This window comes from Humulus lupulus, chromosome 3 (assembly GCF_963169125.1).
Source record: "Humulus lupulus chromosome 3, drHumLupu1.1, whole genome shotgun sequence".
NCBI lineage: Eukaryota > Viridiplantae > Streptophyta > Magnoliopsida > Rosales > Cannabaceae > Humulus > Humulus lupulus.
In genome coordinates, this window is record NC_084795.1 from 46,720,940 (window position 1) to 46,743,340 (window position 22,401).

A 22,401-nucleotide genomic window follows, 5' to 3' on the forward strand; every position below is an offset into this window, starting at 1 on the left:
ATTTGGAGATGGTAAGTCTTGTAAGGTACTTGGTAGTGGCACTCTAAATTCTGAAGGACTACCAAAGTTACAAAATGTTCTTTTGGTTGATGGACTTAAAACTAATCTAATTAGTATAAGTCAAATTTGTGACCAAGACTTGTTTGTAAATTTTTCTCTTGATAATTGTTTTGTGCTTGACCAAGATAGAAATTGTGTTTTGAAGGGTTATAAATCTGTTGATAATTGTTACACATTATCTCAATCACACAATTGTCACACAATTACAAGAAGTGATACTAATTTGTGTCATGAAAAACATGATCATGTGGATTGTGAAAATTTGAGAAAAATTGGAAGTATGAGTCATGTTCATGATTTATCGATTTTAAGTAAATATTATTTTGGTAAATGTGAACCAGGTCGATTGGGAAAACATTTGAAAATTTCTCATGAAAAATGTTTTTGTGTTGATGCTGTGTCGCGACACACTAAGGATCTTGTTGAAAATAAAACTTTGGTCTTAGAATATATTGAGTGTGACAAACAAATTGAAGATATTTTTACAAAAGCCCTTGAAACTGTAACGACCCAAATTGACTAATTAGGCTTAAGGGCCTTTATTAGTGTGCCTGGAGGGCATAATGGAGATTATGTGTGATTTTTATGATTAAGATGCATGATTATGATTTTAAGCATGTTATATGACTATGTGTATTATGTTATGTGATAATTATGATATGTGAATCATACCACGTGGTTGTGGTGATATCAATGTGATGCACGTGCCGAGACGGTCCTAGAAAGCTAGATAGTGGTAACTGGTGATTTGGTAACCTGCGTAACTGTTAGTAACCATAGAGAGTAACAAGTTTTGCTGGAAAGTGGTAGAATTGTAAAGTAAGTAAAAAGACAAGTGTGCCCTTGAGGTTTAGTTAGAAAGGGATATTTGAGGAAGGCTAAAGTGGTCTTTTGGCAGTGAATAGATGAGCTTCAGCTGAGGAAAAGTTAGTCACGTATAACACTTAGGAAGATTGATTTATGCTGAAAATTAGAGGAAAATCTAGAAGAAAGGAGAAGAAGAGGGAAGCTGAAGTTGGGTGACCTAAGAAGGGAATTCTGATGATTCAAGGCAATTAAGCTAAACCTAGGCCAAGATTACTCAGAGGTAAGGGTCTATCTATGATTTGTTTAAGTCTCAAGTCTGGTTTTTTTGGAGGATAAGCATGAATTGAAGCAAGTTTGTGGCTTGTTTTGCATGAAAACTCAGCTGGTTTGTCAAGGGGAAACTCAGTTTAAAGCTTGGATTGGAGGAAGCTCAAGTTGAATTTTTGATTGAGGTAAGGGTATTAAACATGTTTGCAATCTCATAGCTGTTATGATTTAAGGATTTAGAGGTTTGGTTTGTACTTTTCTCCACTTTTGGTTTAAGTGTTGAAATCTGAAACTTAAGTGTGAATTCTGAGAATAGTTGTGTGATTGAGTTAGATTATGATGTTTGTAGGTTGTTGAAAGGTTTATTTGGGGTTTTGAGTTGGTTTTGAGGCTTAGGTATAAGTTTGGGGTGATTTGGAGTAATTTGGGTTCGGGAAAACGCAAGGGAAAAACCCAGAATTCTGGGCTCGCGAAGGAGCGCCGCGGCGCGAGGCTGTTTCTGGGCGGTGTGTGTGCTCTCTGACTTGCTGGGCGCCACAGCCCTATAGGGCAGCGCCGCGGCGCTAGGCCAATTTCAGGATGTTGGAATTTGCAATTTTGAGCCTTTGCTCCGGGGGTTCGGGGGATGTCTTCTGTGCATTGTTTTAGGGATTTGAGGGTTCCGAGAGTGTGGGATTGGTTCCGGGGAGGTAGCTTTGGATTGATTAGTGAAAAAGGATGTTTCATTTGTGTTGTGATTAGGACTTTGGAGAGGCTCGGGGTAGAGGACCGTGCTCGCGGCTTCGTGGCATCGGAAACCAGTGAATTGAAAGGTAAGAAAACTGCACCCGGATAAATGTTGGTGATGGGACTAAGTGCTCCTAAGAATTGTGTTGTGTCAATGTTGGTATCACGCCAAGGGACATGTAAAAGCGGCCTAAGAGTGTCGTACTTGATATTAGCGCACAGGGCACGGATTGGCCACTGGGAGCCAAGAACAACGGGATAACAAAGGGAGCAGCCTGAGGGCGCTAGCCCTGGTTATCGTTTGTGAATTGCGTATATTATGAAATGAAATGCCTAGTATGTGGAATACTTGACTATACTAACTGATGATGTATCTGAGTTTATGTGGTGCAATGTGAGATATTGACTTGTCTGCTAATTGTTCAAGCTCTATTGTTGTTGTGTTTTCTTGCTGGGCCTTGGTTCACGGGTGCTACGTGGTGCAGGTAAAGGCAAGGGCAAGTTGGACCAAGCCTGAGGTGGTGAGCTCCGAGGTGGAATGTACATAGCCAGTGGTTCGACTGCCACGGTCGAGGAGTGGACCAGGACAGGGGTCACCTAACTACTAGTTTTGCCTTAGCATGGCCAGTTGTTGTATATAAACCCTGAGTCTTTTGTAAACGGTCTTTGAACTTAATATTTTTGGGATCCCATGTAACAGATAATACTTTTTAATGGAAATGTGGCTTTTGAGACCAAAACGCTTTTAACCCTAGTTCCTTAATAGTTTCAATAACACGATTTTATTTAAATGACTTGATTAGCAAGTCTGACACTTTAGAAACACACAGTGTAACGGTCTTGGCTATCCAGGGCGTTACAGAAACGGTCAGGTTTTATTCCCTCGGGAAATCCTTGGGGGTTTGTACTAATTAAATATTGTTTGTGTTGTGCCATATCCATGTGCTAGAAAGAGTTGCTTGATGTCCTCTTGTTCTTGTCCAAATAGAAAGTCTCAAACATTATGACAAAATGTATTTTTACTACTTGTTAAAATTTATAGTTAATATATATCATGCACATTTAAAAAAAACATCAAAATAAATAGTCCTTCCAATTAATATTCTTCCAAATCAATCTGTGTTTGTAGTGTATGAGCATTTGATCCTTGAAAGTATTTTCAGGCTCCATCTTAGAATAAAGCTACCTTCACTGTTGTGTAAAATGCTATCTTTGAGTAAGTTGGAACTATGTAACTAAAAGTTATGTAAAAGATACTCTACCGTTGATAAATGCAGCCTTCAGTATAGTGTGAAAGCGTCTAATTTGGGTACTCTTTGAGAAAAAGGCTAAAAATTGCTACATAGGGCAATGACCTTGAAAAAGGCTAAAATTGTCATACAGGGCAATGATCTCTGCTTTCACAATCATACACAAATGCTTAAGATATACTGTTGGAAAAATTTGTAAGACTCATACACACTTATTAATTTGGATGAAATATTTTTTGTGTTAGGAGTAAATATTTTGTGATTTAAAAAAAAAAATAAAGCATGATTTATATTAAATATATTTTCTAACCTTATAGTAAAAATATGTTAAGAATTAATGTTTGTTACTTTCTCCAAGGACAAGGCACGAAGACATTGGGCACAATCAGAATAGGATATTTTTGGTACTTTTGTTTATATATTATATTATATAAAAAAAAAGGACTTGACCGTGGCTATCAAGAAAAGGAAACTGTGGTAATATGTTGTTTTTTATTTTGTCACTTATTATATTATTTGTCATCAAAAGTTTCTATTTTTGGTTTATGTTCCTTGATTGTGCAAAGTTTTTTTCTTTGGGATATCAATTCATTAATTTGGTCTTAAAAAGGAATAAAATCAAATCCCTGAGTGCCATTTTCTTCTCTTTATAATCGGTCAAAGAGAGACTCATTTCCTCATTCTTTCAACAACAAAAAAAATTTATCTTTGTTTTTGTTTGTTGCAACTATGGTGAAAACTCACGACAGTGGAGTACATGCATTTCCCATTGGTAACAACCGTCTCGCTCACCACAAAGAAGGCTTGAAAAATTGTGTTGTCATTGCCTTTTGGTTTTTTTTGATAGACAAAGAGGGGGAGTAGTAGTTTGACTCTTTGGATTGTTTTTTGTGTTGGTATTACTCTGTTGGCTTATTGATAGACAACAAGGGGGAGTAAGGTTTATTTTGTTGGGTCTTTATCTTGGGTTTTTATCTTGTTAAACTTTCTCAAAAAGTTAACCTTGTTTATGATATTGGTTATAATTGAGATGTCTTTCGCAGGGGGAGTAATGTAACATTACTATTTGCTCTAATCTGGTTTGTCTTTGCAGGATCTTTCAAAATAAACTCTTAAAATATTTTTGTCTATCAAGTTGCCAAAGGGGGAGATTGTAAAGTCCTTTATTGACTAACTTTATTTTAGACAAAATATTTAAAGTTTTTAAGGAAAATCAGTAGCATATCCATATTGATTCTTGATTTAATGATTCAGCTGATTTTCTTGTGTGAAAATATCTTTTAAGTGTGAATACATTTTTTTACCTTATTTACCACATATCAACATTATTTGGTAATAATATGTATTACAATTATCTTGAGATTATTTTCAGGGATTATGTTTATTCTGGAATAAAGAAGGTGTCGAAAATGAACATGGTCAAAAGAAATGACCATGTTCATTCTGCCAGATAAAACTGATTACGTTGCTGACTCATCAGTTTCCTTTTCTGTCAACACAGAATTCATCTGACTGGCTGATTTCCTAAATCAAAGGAATTTGCAAAGTGATTTCAAAGATGTCAGAAAATGATGGCCTTGGACGATTTCCTTGCCTATAAATATCTTGCCAAGGCCTTTGGAATTTTCACCTCTTCCATTTTGAATATTTATAAACATTACGTTATTTTGAAGAGTATCTTTATTTTTAGAGATTAAGTTTGTTCACCTTAATCTTTGTGAGAGTGCTGAGTGTACTTGTGGATATCTATCTAGTCCATTGTAAACAGATAGTGTCTATTGTGAACGTGTTCATAAAGTATCTTCGGGAGAGGATTCTATCTAAGTCTCACTTCGGGAGGAAGTGTGCACTCGCTATTCTTTGAAGGGAGTTCAAGAGAATTAGCATTTCATCAAATCAGATTCGTAGAGAAGAGTACGACAAGATTGCGACAATAGTTTAAGAGGGAGTCTTACATTGTTTAAGTCGATGCTTTTGTACACATTGTTTCTTTACTAAATGGTTTATTCTCTGGGCGTGGCCCCAAGGAGTAGGTTATCCGAAAGGGTTTCTGAACCTTTTAAAAAATCCGATGTGTTCTTTATTGTTTTGCATTGTCTATTTATTGTGTTCAATTTTTGTCGTGACAAGTTCAGATTCTGTCCCGACAGAACTGCTATCTGTGTAAACAATTAATTACCATTCCGCAATTTAATTAATTCACATGGTTTAATTAATTTGGTAATTACTAAAAACGGAATTTCAGAAAAAATGAGAGATTTCCCATCTTGTTTCAGGGAAAATTAATGGAGTTCAAGTTGCAGATTCTTCTTTGTCAAACAGCAGAAAAAGTGCCCAGAATTCAGTTACTTGTGTCTATCAATGTCGGCTTGGAGGAAGGTCTTGCTTGATTACTGTGTCATGGAGTAAAAACTTAATGGGTCAAGTCCTTACTGTGGTAATTGATGACTCTTCGAATCAGTGTCTTTGTAAGGTTGATATTAAACCATGGTTATTCTCCAAGAGAAAAGGTTCAAGGAGCTTGGAACCGTATTCTAGTAAGATTGATATATATTGGGACTTTTCTTCTGCAAATTTTGGGTTCGGCCCTGAACCATTGGAGAGGTATTATGTGGGAGTTTTGGTAGATCGACAAATGGTTCTCCTTCCTAGGGATTTGAGAAAAGAAGCTTTCAAAAAGACTAGTGGAACTCCAATGCCTTCAGATGTTGTATTTGTTGCCAAGAAGGAACACATCAGTAGTTGGCTATGAAGATATGGGTGATTCTTTTAAGGGCTATGATGTACGGATATTCCCAAATCAAGTAAGGTGATTCTGTGTAACAACTGGTGGTAAGAAGTTGATGGATTTCAGGGTCAGGTTATAGTATTAGGCTAGAAGATCACAAAGAGAAGATGAAATTTTCTACAACAGAAAAGGTAATATTGTTTTCAGACTTTTGGTTTTAATGAAAGCAAAAATCTAATTGTTGGACTTTTAGATGTATTCTAATGAATTGGGGGTCTTATGTTGATCCAGATATTGTGTGTTTCTCATCATTTTAGCCTAAAGAAGATGGTGGCATTGGAAGTGAGGTGGACAGAAGCAAGATAATAATCGGACAAGTGTTCTTCTTTTCCTTAATTACTTAATCATTTGTTATTGTTACTTAATTGTTTGTTATTCTTAAATCATAAATTTCTTAAATTGAGGGTGCAAGATTTTGTTCTAGTTGTGGCACACAATGGCAATATAAAGAACCCAAAGTTGAAGCTACTGAGGAATTCGATGAGCCAACTATTGCATTGCAAAGTCAACAACCTCCTACACCCAAATTAAAAAGGCTACGATTTAATGATGCACTTGAACCTGGTGCCTCTCAACCTTCAATCTCAAGTTCAAACCATAAAAGAGTTAGCCACCTTATGTTCGAATTCTTCTCCCAGACGTACACACCTCCGGCGACATCAGACCCAAACCCCGATGTCAACTTTTGGGTTTGAGGGAGGAGATGTTGATTTCTTTGGGTTTTGGGAGGAGCTCTCGATGTCAACTTCTGGGTTTTCTAGGTTTGAGGGAGGAGATGTAGAAGTCGACTTCTGGCTTTGAGGGAGGATATGTGGGATTCGAAGTCGACTTGTATTTTGGGGAAGGAGATGTTGAATGTATTTCTGGGTTTCATTAATTTTGAAATTTAAGATTTTTTTTTTAATTTTAGTGTACAGCCCCAAACAAACATTAGAATGACACGTGTACTATAGTAACGGGGTAAGTGCTCGGTATTAATGGATTCTCATTCCACTACACACTGCAAGAAAAATTCTTTTTAGCAGCGACTTTATTAGTGGCGACAAAGCATGTTTGTCGCTGATACTACCTCAGATAATTTTTTTAATTAAAAATATTATTAGCGGCGACACGTGTCGCTGCTAATAAATTCAAAATACCTTGAAAAAAATGTGGGAAATTTCCCACAAACTTGAATATATAAGACTATTAGCGGCAACACATGTCGCCGCTATTAGTCACCACGTCAATTAAAAGTAATAGCAGCGGTGACACGTGTCGCCGCTAATAGTGACCCCGATATCAGCCCCTTCCCTCAACTTCTCCTTCCTCATTTCGCAATTTTCTCCAAAAAAAAACCTCATATCTGAGCCATCCCCTCCCTCTCCCCGAGCCCATTGTCCACCTCTCTCTCTAGGTCCATCGCCTCCACCACACCGACACCACCACCACCAATATTTATATATAGGTATATATAAATATATATGGGATATTTGCGGCAATAATGCCTATGTAGTTAGGTTTGTTGCACTTAAATGCTTATGTAAATTTTTTTGTGGCAATAATGCCTACCGTTAATGTTTTGGTGCAGCCGTTGGTCCCTAGGCTGTTAAGGGTATACAGGGTACACGTGGCACAATCCGATTGGGTTAAATTATTAAAATTTTAAAACAATATTAATATATATATGTTTTCTAATCTAAAACAAAAAAACTAACCATTAATAAAAGGTATTTTTTTTAATATCTTAATAACATTTCTAAAACTAATCTAAAACAAAAAAAATAGAAAAATTCCTTACCCAGAATATAACACAAAATATAACAATCGAAAATCCAATCGAATGAATCCCTAAAAATCCTTTACCCAGAAAGTTCAAAGGAGGAGCTTGAGAGAAATCAGTCAAGGAAGCCATCCATTTCGCGATAGGAGCATGGAAGAGACGACAATGGCTTCGCCTCTACAATGCCGACCATTCGACAACCGGAGGAACAACCACTCGGATACGGTGAGTTATTTTCTTTTGTACAGAACCTGTTGACTGGGCTTCATTTCTTCTCAAAGTATTTTTACAATTTTTTGGGGAGAATGACAATGATACTCTATATAGAGCAGTTTGGGCGGGTAAGGGTATCGGTTTTCAAGTTTTTTGGGTTGAGAGTTTTGTTGATTCACAGTAAGTGGTATTATTAAATTTGGGTCAAATTGTTGTTGGGAAGCATGTGCATACAATTGACAGAGTGGGGTCCATTGAAATATATGCTTTGTTTATTGAGGGAATCTTTATTGTTGTGGTTCATGGTTCAATCGTGTGGTGGAATATGTTGCTCTTCAAATGTGTGAAAAATATTGTGTTTCGGTTTGTGTGTGTGAAGTGTTGACATAGCAGCTTTTAATTCTGTTGACTAGGGCAATATTCTAAACCAAAGTTGTCTTTATTTAACAGGTGGCCATACTAACATTTTCACTATTGCAATACACCATGGGGGAAGCTGGTGTACTCCATTCGGCAATAGAAGATATGAAGGAGGTAAAGTTGATTATGTTGATTGGGTGGATACTGATTACTTCACTAGGATGAAATTGGATGGAATGGCCTTGGACTTAGGACATAAACTTCCAGTGGGTTTTTTGTACAAACTAATAGGAAAGGTTCTTAATATGGGCTTCATGGTGGTAGGGGATAAGGAGATCCTAAGAATTGTGGAGGATATTGAGAAGAATCGGGATACAAAGATTGACATATATCTTGTTTTTCCTGAAACAATCTGACTTTTAGATTGGAAGGAAGATTCAGAAGTTGTTAAACATGTCCCTACTACCACTTTACCTCCTCTGAAAAGATGTATTATAGAGGAACTACCAGATGATTGTGATGTCCCTGCAGATGTTGTTGGTATCCTTGTTGATGCAGCCATGGATGGGGAACAGGAAGAGTTTGATGTTGATCAATATTCAGAGGAATTTCAGGGTGCTGACTTTGATGAACCTGATGCAGAGGAATATGAAGAAGAGAATAACTACATGGATTATGAAAGTGATATGGAGAACCAAATACCAGAGGTGGTTGTGCTTTCATATTCAAAGGATGATATTGGTGATGTGAGGGAAGAAACAGTTGAGGAGAACCAAGAACCGATTCAAGGTGACAGAAATGGGAAAGGAAAGCAAGTTGATGTGAGGGAAAATACAGCTGAGGAGAGCCAAGACAAAGTTCAGCGTGACAGAAAAGGGAAAGGAAAGCAAACTGGCTGTAGTAGAAGAAAGAATGATGAAGATTTCATATTGGAGGAGGAAGAATTTGAGCAAGATGTTGAAGCTGAGATAGAGATGGGTACACAGTCTGACCCCAGGAAGTGGTGGCAATCAGTTTCAAATTTTTGTACTCAAAATGTTGATGATGGAGACCCAGATTGTATATGTTCTGAGGAGGAGTTACACGAATTGAAGTCAAATGATGAGTTTGATGCTGGAAAAAATTCCAAAGAATTCAACCTGAAAACCAAAATGCAAAACTTCCAATTTGTTCTTGGCATGGAATTTGCCACTGTTACAATTTTAAGGAATGCAATAAGGGAGTGCTTTATTGAAGGTGATCGAGAATATGTATTTATTGCCAATGATTCAAATAGAGTTAAAGTTAAGTGCAAAGGTGCAAACTGTGAATGGATGTTGTTTTCTTCAACAGTTAACAAGACAGATGGCAAGACAATGAGGGTCAAAACACTTGTTGACAAGCATATTTGTGGCATTGTTTTGGACAATAAAAAGCTGACCTCAACTTGGCTTGCAAAGCACTTTTTGGAGCAATTTAGGCTAAATCTGAGTATGGAATACACTGCATTTAGGGAGATAACTATAAAGAACAAGTACTCACGTGTGTCTGGCAAGAAATTTTACATAGCCAACAAAAAAGCAAGGAAGACATTGGAAGGGTCTATCAAGGAACAATACGCCATTCTTGATGATTACTGTAAAAAGTTGTTGGCTACCAATCCTGGCTCTACTGTGAAGTTGAAAACTAATTTGGTTAATGGGAGAAGGAAATTTCAGCGTCTTTATATATGTCTTAAGGAATGTAGAGATGGCTGGTTGGGGGGTTGTAGACCTATAATTGGTCTTGATGGATACTTTTTGAAAGGATATTGTAGGGGAATTTTATTGGCTGCAGTAGGCATTGACAGTAATAACTCCATGTTTCGCATTGCCTACTGTGTTGCTGAAAACGAAAACACTGAGGTTTGGACTTGGTTCGTGGAGCTATTGAAGGATGATCTCAGGAATTTGAGTCCTACCAAGGTGACAATGATGAGTGATCGTCAAAAAGGATTAGAAAATGCAGTGGGAGCCATCTTTAGTGGGTGTGAGGTGAGTGATTAGTGTGCCGGGAGGGCATAATTGGTTTATGTGTGAATTTAATAGTTTAACGCATGATTCGGTGATAAGCATGCTTGTATGGTTATATGAATGTAAATGTGATTATATACTATGATTGTGAGGACCACATTATTCTGTGGGTAATTCTGCAGCATGCAACTTGAGGCGATCCTAGGGAGCTAGTTAGCGGGAAAGTCACAACGGGACCTAATACTTGACTTGGGGCGAGTTAAGAGGTATTTTAGGTGTTGGATGGTTATTTAGGTTATCGGGTTATGGAAATAAATAATTGGAGATATATTTGAGGTTAGAAAGCTTAGGTGGGAATACTGGGGAATTTTACCATTTTGCCCTCGGGAACGTTTCCGGCACCCCGAGCATCGGGATTAACTTAATTGCTTAAGGGTAGATGGATAAAACTTAGAAAACATTGGAAATATCAAGAACCAACCCTTCTCTCTCTTTCCTTCTCTCTTCTTCTCTCTCAAGGAAAATCACTAAAAACTAAGGAGATTTAGTTATGAAGTTTTTGGGGCTGAATTCTAAGAGTTCTTAGGTTCTTAACTTCAAGGTTAAATTAAGGCAGCAAGCTTGGGAATTAGCTCAAAATTTTCTTAGAGGAGTGGTTCTGGAGTGAAGGTAAGCTCGAATTTATGATTTAATGTTTGAATTCTAGTGTTTTCTTGACTGATTTTAGATTTCTTGAGTGTGTGGGTTTCAGAAATCAGAGTGGTGTTTTGATGAGTTTTTAGGTTAGGTTTCTACTGGCTTGTGCTTCTGGAATCATGGATGAATGTTTGTGATAGTTGTGGAATATAATTGGGATGGTTTTGGATGGTTTTGAATGAGGTTTGAGAGTTAAAAATGGAGGTTTTTCTGGGTTCAAAGGGGTCGGGCCGCGGCATAGTTCTTGGTGAGTTGCGGCCCTCTAAAGCTGATGGGTGTTGGAGATGGAGGGCGGGCCGCGACATGGTCTATGTAGGGCCGCGACCCGTGTCTGGTTCTGAGCTTGGATGGGCTCTGTTTGGGGGCCATGCCGCGGCATGGGAGGCTTGAGTCGCGGCCCTTAAGGAAATTTGGGATTTTGGGATTTTAAGCATGGGAATTTAACCTAGGGTGCTCGGGATCAAATCTACTACCGTGCTTGGTGGATTTCGATGTTCTGGAGACTAGAACCTTATCTAGAAGCCCTTTTACAATTATTAATGGTATCCCTTATCTTGATTATGACTAGGTTTAAGCTAGGGGCTCGGGAAACAGATCGTGCTCAAGAGGCATCTCACGTGACCAGTACATTTGGAAACTAAAGGTAAGAAAACTACACCAAGTTGTGAATTTATAATGGGACTAAGGGTTACCTGTTTTTTATGCTTTGTAGAGGATGGTATTATGCCATGTAAATAGTAGACAAATGGCCTAAGAGTGCCAAAGTTTACATTAGCATACAGGGCGCGCCTCGGCCGCTTGTAGCTGAGGACAGCTTATTATGCACTGAGCTTAGTTTAAGCGGGCTAGAGTCAGTGGGGTAAAACAGAGGGTACGACCTAAGGTGTCGACCTTCATTATCATGTGATTTGATTGTTATTATTGTTTGGTGGATTTGTCATGCTGAATAGCTGAGTGTTGATTGGTTAAATCTTTGGTTGTATCTACGTGCTATGTGATTAGTGTGGTATGTTAAGTGTATGATCATGCTTAAAGGGTTATTAAATTGTTATCATTGTTTGTTATATAATGTGATGTTTTCTTGCTGGGCCTTGGCTCATGAGTGCTTCGTGGTGCAGGTAAAGGCAAGGACAAGCTTGATCAGCCCTGATTCGAAGAGCTCTGAGAGCAGAATGTACATGAACAGCTGCTCAGCTGCCACGGTTGAGGGGAGACAGGAACAGGAGAACCATAAACGTTTGTTTTACCTTTAGAGTGGCTAGTGGTTGTTTGTACTCTGGAAATTTTGTAAACTGACTTTCAAACGCTGTTCCTTTTGGGATCCCATATGTAAAAATGTTTAGTTATATGAAAAGTATCTTTTGAGACCAAAAACTTTTAACCTTAGCACATTAATGATTTTAGCAACACGTTTTGAACTAAATGACTTAATTAGCAAGTCCTGCACCTTTATAAGTACACAGTGTAGCGGTCTTGGCTGTCCAGAGCGTTACAGGGAGGGTCTATCCATTCAAAGAAATTACACCCACCATGAATTTGAGTTTTCCTAAACATACAAAGTTTCTAGTCAATACCCATAATCATTTATTCAATGAATCAGATTACAAAAACAAATGAAGACCAATCTTACTTGATACTTGTTGCATGTTCTGAATCTTCGCCTAGGATTTTTGTTTGTCCAAGCCGTTCTTTCTACCATTGGCCTTGGTGGTCGACAATGGTAATTTTTTTCAATCTCCATTAACCTACTGCAAAAGATGCCCTAACCCCCAATTCGAAGGAATTACAAGTTCTCTTCCAGTGGATTGAAGTGCTATATTGTCGGGGGGAGAGAGTCAGGGTGAGGTCAGGGGAAAGCGTCGAGGTGAGGTCGCCTTCTCTGGGTGTGGGTGTTCAATCGTCTTTTCTAGGGATGTTTTGTGGCTGTGAGGTTTGCAGATCATTTTTTTAGGTTAGATGTTATTAATCTCGTAATATTAATTATTTTTGTTTTAGATTAGTTATAGAAATGTTATTAACATATTAAACAAAAAAAGATTTTAGGTTTTGTTAATATTTTTTAAAATTTTAATAATTTAACCCAATCAGGTTGTGCCACGTGTAACATGTATACCCTAACGGCTCAAGGACTAACGGTTGCACCAAAACATTAACGGTAGGCATTATTGCCGCCAAATTTTTTACATAAGCATTTAAGTACAACAAATTTAACTACATATGCATTATTGCTGCAAATATCCATATATATATATGTATTTTTTTTATTTTTTATTTTATTTTTCAGTTTATATTTTTTTGTTTTTATTTGTTTTATTTTTCTATTATTACTTTTACATATATGTGTCTCTCTGTATATGTGTGTGTATATATATATGTATAGTGAATGTGTATATATGTATAATTTTATAATCTATTTTTATTTTATTTTGTTTTCTATTTTTAATTATTTTAGTTTTGTGTTATATATATATATATTGTATAGACTATATATGTGACTGTGTGTATATGTGTATGTGTGTGCTTATATATATATATATATATATATATATGTATAGGCTATATATGTGTGTAACTGTGTGTGTATGTGTGTTTATATATATATATATGTGTGTGTGTGTGTGTGTGTGTGTGTGTATGTATGTGTGATATACATGTGTGTGGGTGTGTGTGGTGTATATGTATATGTGTGTGAGGTGTTTATATATATATATATGTTTTATGTATTTATTTTATATGTGTTATAATTTTTTTACTAACTTTGTTTTCTATTTAGGAGAAAATTTGGTGTAATTTTTGGACCCTTTTCTTTAATTGGCATGTGTCTCTTATTTCTTGTTTTATTATTATTATTATTATTATTATTATTATTATTATTATATCCTAAATATCCATCCATAATGAATTATGTTCTAGGATACACATTGGGTGCTGCGGTGATAAGGGGGGTTATGAACTTGCATGTATCAGTGAAGTAGGTTCTGTGAAATTTTTGTGTTGCGGAGATATAAGGAAGAAACTTATGGTGTGTTGTTTGAATTGTTTTTTTTAACTATTTACAAATGGTAAGTCACTAGTATAGGGGAGATGCTGCCCATTTTTTTGTAGATTTATAGGGTCGAAGGTCGGGATATAGTCTTTATAGGGTCGGGGGTCCGGATAGGGTTCATATGGTCGGTGTAACGTCTCAAATTACCTAATAAGACTTAGGGCCTTAATTAAGGGGCCAGTATGGCAAATTATGAAAAATTATGTGTTTATGTGATATATATGTGTGTTCATTATATGATTATGTGAGTTATATCATAATATGACTAGATATGCAAGTTTAGGTGTATTAAATATGTATGTGGGCCTATTTCTTATTAGAATGGCAACTTTCGTAATTTGGCCCATTACGGATATATTTGGAGTATATGTGCATATATGTAATATATGTATGAGACCACATTATTATGTGGGTATATTGGGGTTACTCGACATGAGGCAATCCTAGGTAGCAAGTTAGCGGGAAAGTCACAACGGGATCTAATACCCGACTCGGGGTGAGTCAAGGGGTATTTTGGGTATCTAGTACATTATCGGGTTATCAGGTAATGGGAATAAATATTCGAGGATATATTTGGAGTTAGTGAGATTAGGAGGAAATTCTGGGGATTTTGACAATTTCACCCTCAGAGACGTTTTTGGTACCCCGAGCCTCGGGATTTACTTAGAGTTACTTAGATTCTAAATAACCTCACAAATACAAAAAACACGTTCTCTCAACACTCAGCAAACCTTCTCTCTCTCTCTCTCTCTCGATTTGTTGGGAATTCTTACGATTTAGGAGGAATCGAGGCTAGCTTAGGCTTGGGATTGCTTGGGGAGAAGCTTAGCATCATTTGAGGCAACTAAGGTAACGATTTCCAGCCTTGAATCTCCCTGTTTCTCTGGTTTTTAGCTATGTTCTGGAGTTTAGAAACTCAACTCTGAATTTTGGGATTTGATGAGGTCTTGGCCAAGTTTAGGCTTGGGTTTTGTGTGTTTTGAGGTGCTAAATTGATTGGGAACTTTACCTTAGGGATTTAGCTATGTTTGGATAGGTTTTTGGTGGGTTTTGGCTTGAAGAAAACAGGGAAATTTATGAGTTTTCATGTCGAGTCGCGACCCTATTCTTGGGGGGTCGCAGCTCTCATGAACGAGAAGGAGAAAGAGGTGTTGAACCTCCATTTGAGTCACGGTAGGAGAGCCTTGGGCTCTCTGACTTGGGGCAAGCCAAGACTCTTTTGTTTTGAGCCGCGACGCTTGAAAGGTTTTTGTGCCCTAAGAAGGTTTTGAGTGCGGGAACTCAAACCTAAGGGCTCGGGATCAATCCTACTACCTGGTTTAGTACAATTCGACATCCCGGAGGCTAGGACTCGGTCCGAAAGCCTTTATTCACTCGTTTTAATGGGATTATGTATTATGGTTGGGACTATAGGTCATCGCTAGGGGCTCGAAACCAGGATCATGCTCGAGGGTCGTTCTTAGTATACATTGCACTTGGACCTAAGGTAAGCAAATTGCACCCAATATGTGATATATGTGATTAGGGCTTAGCCCAGTTGTTGATTATAACTATGAATAGGGCTCGGCCCCTGAGAATGAATGTGATTAAGAAATGTTTGTGCTCGTTGATTAAACATGCTTGAATGCTCCGTGTTTGGCTAGTTGTTTAATGATTGTATGCATTGTCTGTGTAGTTAGGGCTCGACCCCATTAAGGAACATGGTTATACTATGGTTATATTTAATTGACTGAGATATATGATTAATATGTATGCATACTTGTATTATCTGGAGTATATTTATCTGTATATGTATTTGTTTGTCTGGCTATCTGAATATCTGGTTAAGGCCTTGACTTATTAGTCAAGGGCGGCAATAGCATGCTGCGCTCTGGTCGAGAGGCTTAGGCCTAATCAGAGACATACTAATATGTTGTCCGACCCTATGGTCGTTGGAAAAAAGAGTGCTTGGCTAGCTCTATGGCTAGTTACTCAAAGCAAAAGGCAAGGGCCTCATGTGACTCTATGGTCAGATAGCTAGGGCATAGGGCCCTGGGTTGACTCAATGGTCATCTATTCAAGGAAGCGGGGCCCGAAAATGAACCAATGATCATTTATTTGTAATTGTATGCATGCATGAGTATGTTATTACTGCTAGGCATGCTAACTATATTTCCAAAATCTATATTTCCTATTCATGCACATGTTTAAGTTTTCTTGCTGAGTCTTGGCTCAAGGGTGCTATGTGGTACAGGTAAGGAGAAAGGAAAGCTAGAACAGCCATGAGTTGGAGAGCTTCAGTGGTGACATGTACATATGCGGCTGCTCGTCCACCATGGCTAAGGATATCTCAGAGGAACTAGGGTTGTATCCCTTATTTAGCGCTTAGGCCGGCTGGTTGTAACTTTTGACTTGTATATACTCTTTTAAACATTTGTTTGTATCATTTTGGGATCCCATGTATGTATTAAACTTTTAAATGAAAATTCAAAGTTTCATTTGACAAAAAAATTTAACCCTAGCCCTTGACATTAACCTTAGTTACACGTTTATAACCAAATGACTTTGATTAGAAAGTCTAGCACTATTTAAAGTACACAGTGTAAAGATTAGGAGGAAATTATAGTTAGGATACTTTCGGGTGTCGGGATAGGGTCTTTATAGTGTCGAGGGTCGCGATAGGGTCTTTATAGGGTTGAGATAGGGTCCTTATAGGGTCAGGGGTCGGGATATGGTCTTTATAGGATCGGCGTAGGGTTCATAGTGTTGGGATAAGGTCGAGGTCGAGATAAGGATTTTATAAGGTCGGGAGAGGGTTCATAGGGTTGGGATAAGGTCAAGGGTCGAGATAGGGTCTTTATAGTGTCGAGGGTTGGGATAGGGTCGTTATAGGGTCGGGATAGGGTCCTTATAGGGTCAAGGTTGGGATATGGTCTTTATACGGTCTGGATAGGGTCCTTATAGGGTCGGGGGTTGAGATATGGTCTTTATAGGGTCGAGATAGGGTCGGGGCCAGGATAGGGTCTTTATAGGGTCGGGATTGGGATAGAGTATTTATAAGGTTGGGATAGGGTTCATAGGGTCAGGATAGGGTATTTATAGGGTCAGGATAGGGTCGGGGATCGCTATAGGGTCTTTATAGGGTCGGGGGTCAAGATAGGGTCTTTATTGTATCGGGATAGGGTCAGGGGTCAAGATATAGTTTTCATAGGGTTGGGATAGGGTCAGGGGTCAGGATAGGGTCTTTATAGGGTCGGGATAGGATATGATGGTTATTATCATATAGTGATAATTATTATTATTTCTAATAACAAAAATATTGTAATTATCTCTGATAACAAAAAAAATTGCTATTATTTCTAATAACAAAAAGTCATAGACATAGACCTAGTAGATGCATTGGAGATAGTAATCTGTGTCAATGTATTCATCTAGTATTCCCTCATTTTTTCAAGATATTTCTTCAAATATCTTGAAAAAATGGGGAGTACTAGATGTCTGCTTACTATCTCCAAGGGATCCACTACTTCGCGATAAGAGTATTAGATATAATTTTTTTTGATAATTTTATGTTATTTCATTTTAACTTTTTATTACAAAAGAAAATAAAAATGGTAAACATGCTCACCGACCAAGTCAACCAATTGACATAATTAATATTTTTAAATTGTATATTATTATATTTACTGCAGATTGATAAGAGTTTGTCAGAATTGAGAAATAGTGCCAATGATGCTTATTGGAATGGTCTCAAAAATTTCATGAATATGGCGTCACAACACAAATATTGTGACAGGAGAATAATATTTCCATGCGTCAGATGCATAAATCTTAGACTGCAAACTTTGGATGTCGTTTAGGCACATATATTCGATCGGGGTTTCCAACAGAGTTATGAACACTAGATTTACCATGGGTAAGTCAATGAATATGTTGTTGATGAAGGGGTGGATGAGAATGAGCCCGTAGATGAGATGCGAGACGTCGTTGACAATTTCCTTTTACCGAACAATGCTGAAGAAGCTAACAGTGGAATGACTCAGTACTATGACAAGTTATTCGACGAGATTGAAGCTGAGTTGTATCCAGGTTGTGATTGGATATCATCGCCTAACTTTTTAGCTAAGTTGATGCACCTGAAAGTGAGGGGGAAGATATCGAACAACACATTTGATGAATTGTTGAAGTTATTAAAGCTTGCATTTCCAAAGGAAAACAAAATTCCAACATCCCACTACGAGGCTAAAAAAAACTGAGTAAATTAGGGTTGGGATACCAATCAATACATGTGTGTAGATATGACTGTTGCTTATTTTATAAGGAGCATGCATCTAAAGATTCATGTCTGGTGTGCGGGAGTAGCAGGTGGATAAATGAGAAGAATAAAGAGAAAAATGTTCCGCATAAGGTGATGCGTTATTTTTCATTGATTCCCTCAATAAAAAGATTGTACAAATCAAGGCATACAGCTAAAGAGGTACTATGGCATCATACAGGGAGATCGAAAGAAGAGGAGATGATGCGTCATCTGGTTGATGGGTTAGAATGGAAGGATTTTGACGCCATACATCCTGATTTTACAAGAGATCCTAGAAATGTTTGTCTGGGCTTGGCTGCCGATGGGTTTAATCTATTTGGCAACATGAGTTTATCGTACAGCATGTGGCCTGTTGTGTTGACGAACTATAATCTGCCACCCTGGATTTGTATTAATGACCATTGTTTCATGCTGACTCTTCTTATGGATGTATTTTTAGGCCAAAATCACCAGGTAAGGATATGGATGTATTTTTGAGGCCATTGGTGGATAAGTTGAAAGAGTTGTGGATTAACGAGGTGGAAACTAGGGATGGTATAAACAACAACATGTTCAAGATACGTGCGACCCTTTTGTGGACGATGAACGATTTTCCTGCTCGAAGTAGTTTGTCTAGAGGGAGTGGTCAGGGTTACAAGGCCTGTCCTACATTCAACGAAGACACATCCTCTATCCGAGTGATTTGTAAGACATCTTATGTTGGTCATAGACGATTCTTGACCAGTAATCATCAGTGGAGAAATGATACTCAATTTGACGAAAAAGTTGAGAGAAGATGTAGTCCTCCAAGAAAGTTTACTTGTCATGATATCTTAGACCAAGTTAATGCCCTACCACCTTAAGTCCCGTGGAAACATGAGAGGTTAGAGGTGCAGGGGATAATAACTGGAGGGAAAATGACATATTTTATGAACTTGACTACTGGAGTACGAACGAGTTAAAACACAACATAGATGTTATGCATGTTGAAAAGAATGTATCCTTGGTGCTGTCTTGGATAACAATAAGTCCAAAGACACTAATAATGCAAGACATTATCTGAAGAATATGGGAGTTAGGGACGCATTGTGGATATATGAATATTAGAATAAAAAGTTAATGAAACCACATGCTCCTTGCGTGTTGAATCCTGAAGATAGGTGAGAATTTCTTCAATTTCTAAAATGTGTTAAACTGCCAGATGGTTTTTGTTCAAACTTGAAGTAGAAAGTGGCTAATAATGACTCAAATATCATTGGGGTGAAGTCACACGACTGTCATGTGATAATGCAACAATTACTTCCAGTGGGTATCTACAAGTTTCTACTAGAATCTATATCAGGCACCATAATGGAACTATGTAATTTCTTCAAAAAATTATGTTCGAAGACCTTGAATGTAAATGATATGGAGAAAGCTCAAAGGGAGGTCATTCACATCTTATGCAAAATGGAGTTGATTTTTCCTCCAGTTTTTTTTTTTACATAATGATACATTTGGTCTTGCATTTTCCAGAAGAGTCTTTATAAGATGGATGTATCCTTTTGAAAGATACATGAAAATATTAAAAAACTATGTCATGAATAAAGCTCGTTCGGAGGGTTCATAGCTGAAGGATATGTGGCAAATGAAGCTTTAACATTTTGTTCCATATATTTCAAAGGTGTGGAAACCAAATTTAACCGTCTGGATCGAAATGCAGATGTAGTTTATGTTCCACTCCACCTTTCAGTGTTTCAATCTCAATGTCGTCCATTGAGTAAGGGATTTCAAGTGCCTCTCGACGAAAAGACTCGGAATATAGCTGAGTGGTTCATATTGGAGAATTCTTTTAAAATTGAAGTCTATATGGAGTAGGTTAATTTAATTATTTTTTATGTTATTTTAATATAACATCTTTGAACTATAATCATAACACTATGTTAATCAATAGTGCACACCTTCGTGAGATCAAATAGAGGGATCCATTAAGTGATCATAACCTTTTGCACAAAAAAGAGTTTTGTTCCTTGTTTCACGAGCAAGTAATCTATAACTAGGAAATTCTTTATTGTTAGATTAAAATATAAGTTTCTTATTATAATATGTTTTGCTATATTTAGATATATGACTTGCACCAGCTCGGGTCATTAGAGAATGGGGATGAGTTCTAGCTTTAGCATCTGGGTTTGATCTTTTGGCGTACTTCTATCAAGCATGTTAGTGAATGGGGTTCGATATGTTACACACAATCGAGATCAAAATTGTATTACACAAAAATAGTGGAGTGTGTGTTGCTGGGACAGAAGGTTTTAACTATTATGGACAACTTGAAGAGATATTGGAGGTATCTTATACTGGTGTATATTTGGTGGTATTGTTTCGATGTAAATGGTTCAACACGGACACAAAAAGAAAACAATTATTGAAAATAATGTCACCAGTATAAATGTGAGCGATGAATGGTATAAAGATGAATCGTACATACTTGCTAGCAAAGCTAAACAGGTTTTCTATCTCGGTGATCTACTTAGAGGTCGAGCTTGGAAAGTTGTTAAAGAAGTGAAACATAGGCAAGTTTGGGATATTCCGGACAGTTCTTATCAGATTGCCGATATTGATGTTGTACATGACATAAACACATCCAATTTCGTATTGACTATTGAGCTCGGGGAGTTGGTTGTTCAACAATCCAATCAACCAGCGACATTCATAGGCACCATCGCTCAACCTTATTCGACTGCTCAAGATACTGATAGTTTTATTAATGGTGATGGAGAAGAAGTCGAAGACGTAGAAGAAGCAGATGATGAGGATGAATTACTTGTTGACCTTAGTGATGATGATAACACCAATCATGTTTCATGAATAGATGTTAATTTGATAAGCGATGACAGTGACTATTGTACTTAGTTCTTATATATGTGTAAGAAAAACTTTATATTTAAATAATTATATATTAGAAATGTTGAACGATTTATGGATTTGTTATGTTGTGGATGTTTTGGAATTTTATGTGGTCATTACAACTATATATTCATAAATAATATGTATCTGATATTCATACTAACAAACAAATTTGTTCATATTTAATTTAAAGATGTCAACAGATATAGCTTCATACCATGGCGGAGATGGTGGTGATCAAGATCCACCGAATCCTAGTACGATCCCATCAGTTACGAGTTAGGTATTTTAAAATTTATTCTTTATTTATATCTAGTTAGACCTTATTATTATTATAAAACATACTAAATTATATGATGCAATTATTTAAAACAATACAATAGCTCCACCAAAGAAAAAAGGTCATGGGCCTACCGCTGGGAAAAATTTAGATGACAGAAGGCGAGAAGCTGGACATCCACTCCCCATAGTGGTTGACCTTATCACGTACAAGGTGGTGGGAATGGAACATGTTGCTTTTGTCCGTCTTTTGGGCACGCAAGTCACATCAGTAGTTCTAGAATATTACAAGGATTGGACAAGTGAAACGGAATAAGGACAATGTCATTAGTAAAGTGAAGGTAAATTTTTAGAATTTACTTTAATAATAATTGTATTATAATTCCAGCACTATTAACATATTTTCTCTTGATTGTAGCACATCTATCAAATAGATGGGTGGCCAGATTATACCGCCCTCATTGATAGCATCGATGTTGAGATGGCTGAGAGATACCGAGATAGGAAAGCTAAGCGGCATAACCACTTCAAAAAGTTTTACAAAGGACAAGATGATTGGGATGAGATCCTAAAGAATCAACCCAAAGATGTCAATGCCAATGAGTGGAAACAAATTTATGAGTTTTTTAGGAGTCCGAAGTTTATTGCTCGCTAAGTGAAGAACAAAATAAACTGAGACCAAATGAAGTACTCTACAACACAAGGCATGAAATCATTAGCGGCCACTTGTCACGAAAAAGTAAGTGAAAATATTAACTTAATTAAGTTGTATGAATTTATAAGTTCTCTAACATTCTCATTTTCTTTATTAGTTGAACCTGGACCTCATTGAGGAATGGAAGGAGTATCACTAGACAAAAAAGAATAAGAATTTTTTCAACGAGAATGTTGAACGAGATTATGTAAGTTTAACTTTATTATCAATTCAAATAATTATATTTTTCTTTTGTATTGTAATATTTTTTAAAAACAGGTTAAGTTGAAGTCAACTCTT

General features: G+C 37.1%; 1 pseudogene; it reads left to right on the forward strand.

The window, feature by feature from the left end:
- Positions 1-5,360: 5,360 nt before the first annotated feature.
- LOC133821095 (uncharacterized) lies at positions 5,361-6,876 on the forward strand (annotated as a pseudogene).
- Positions 6,877-22,401: the final 15,525 nt, after the last annotated feature.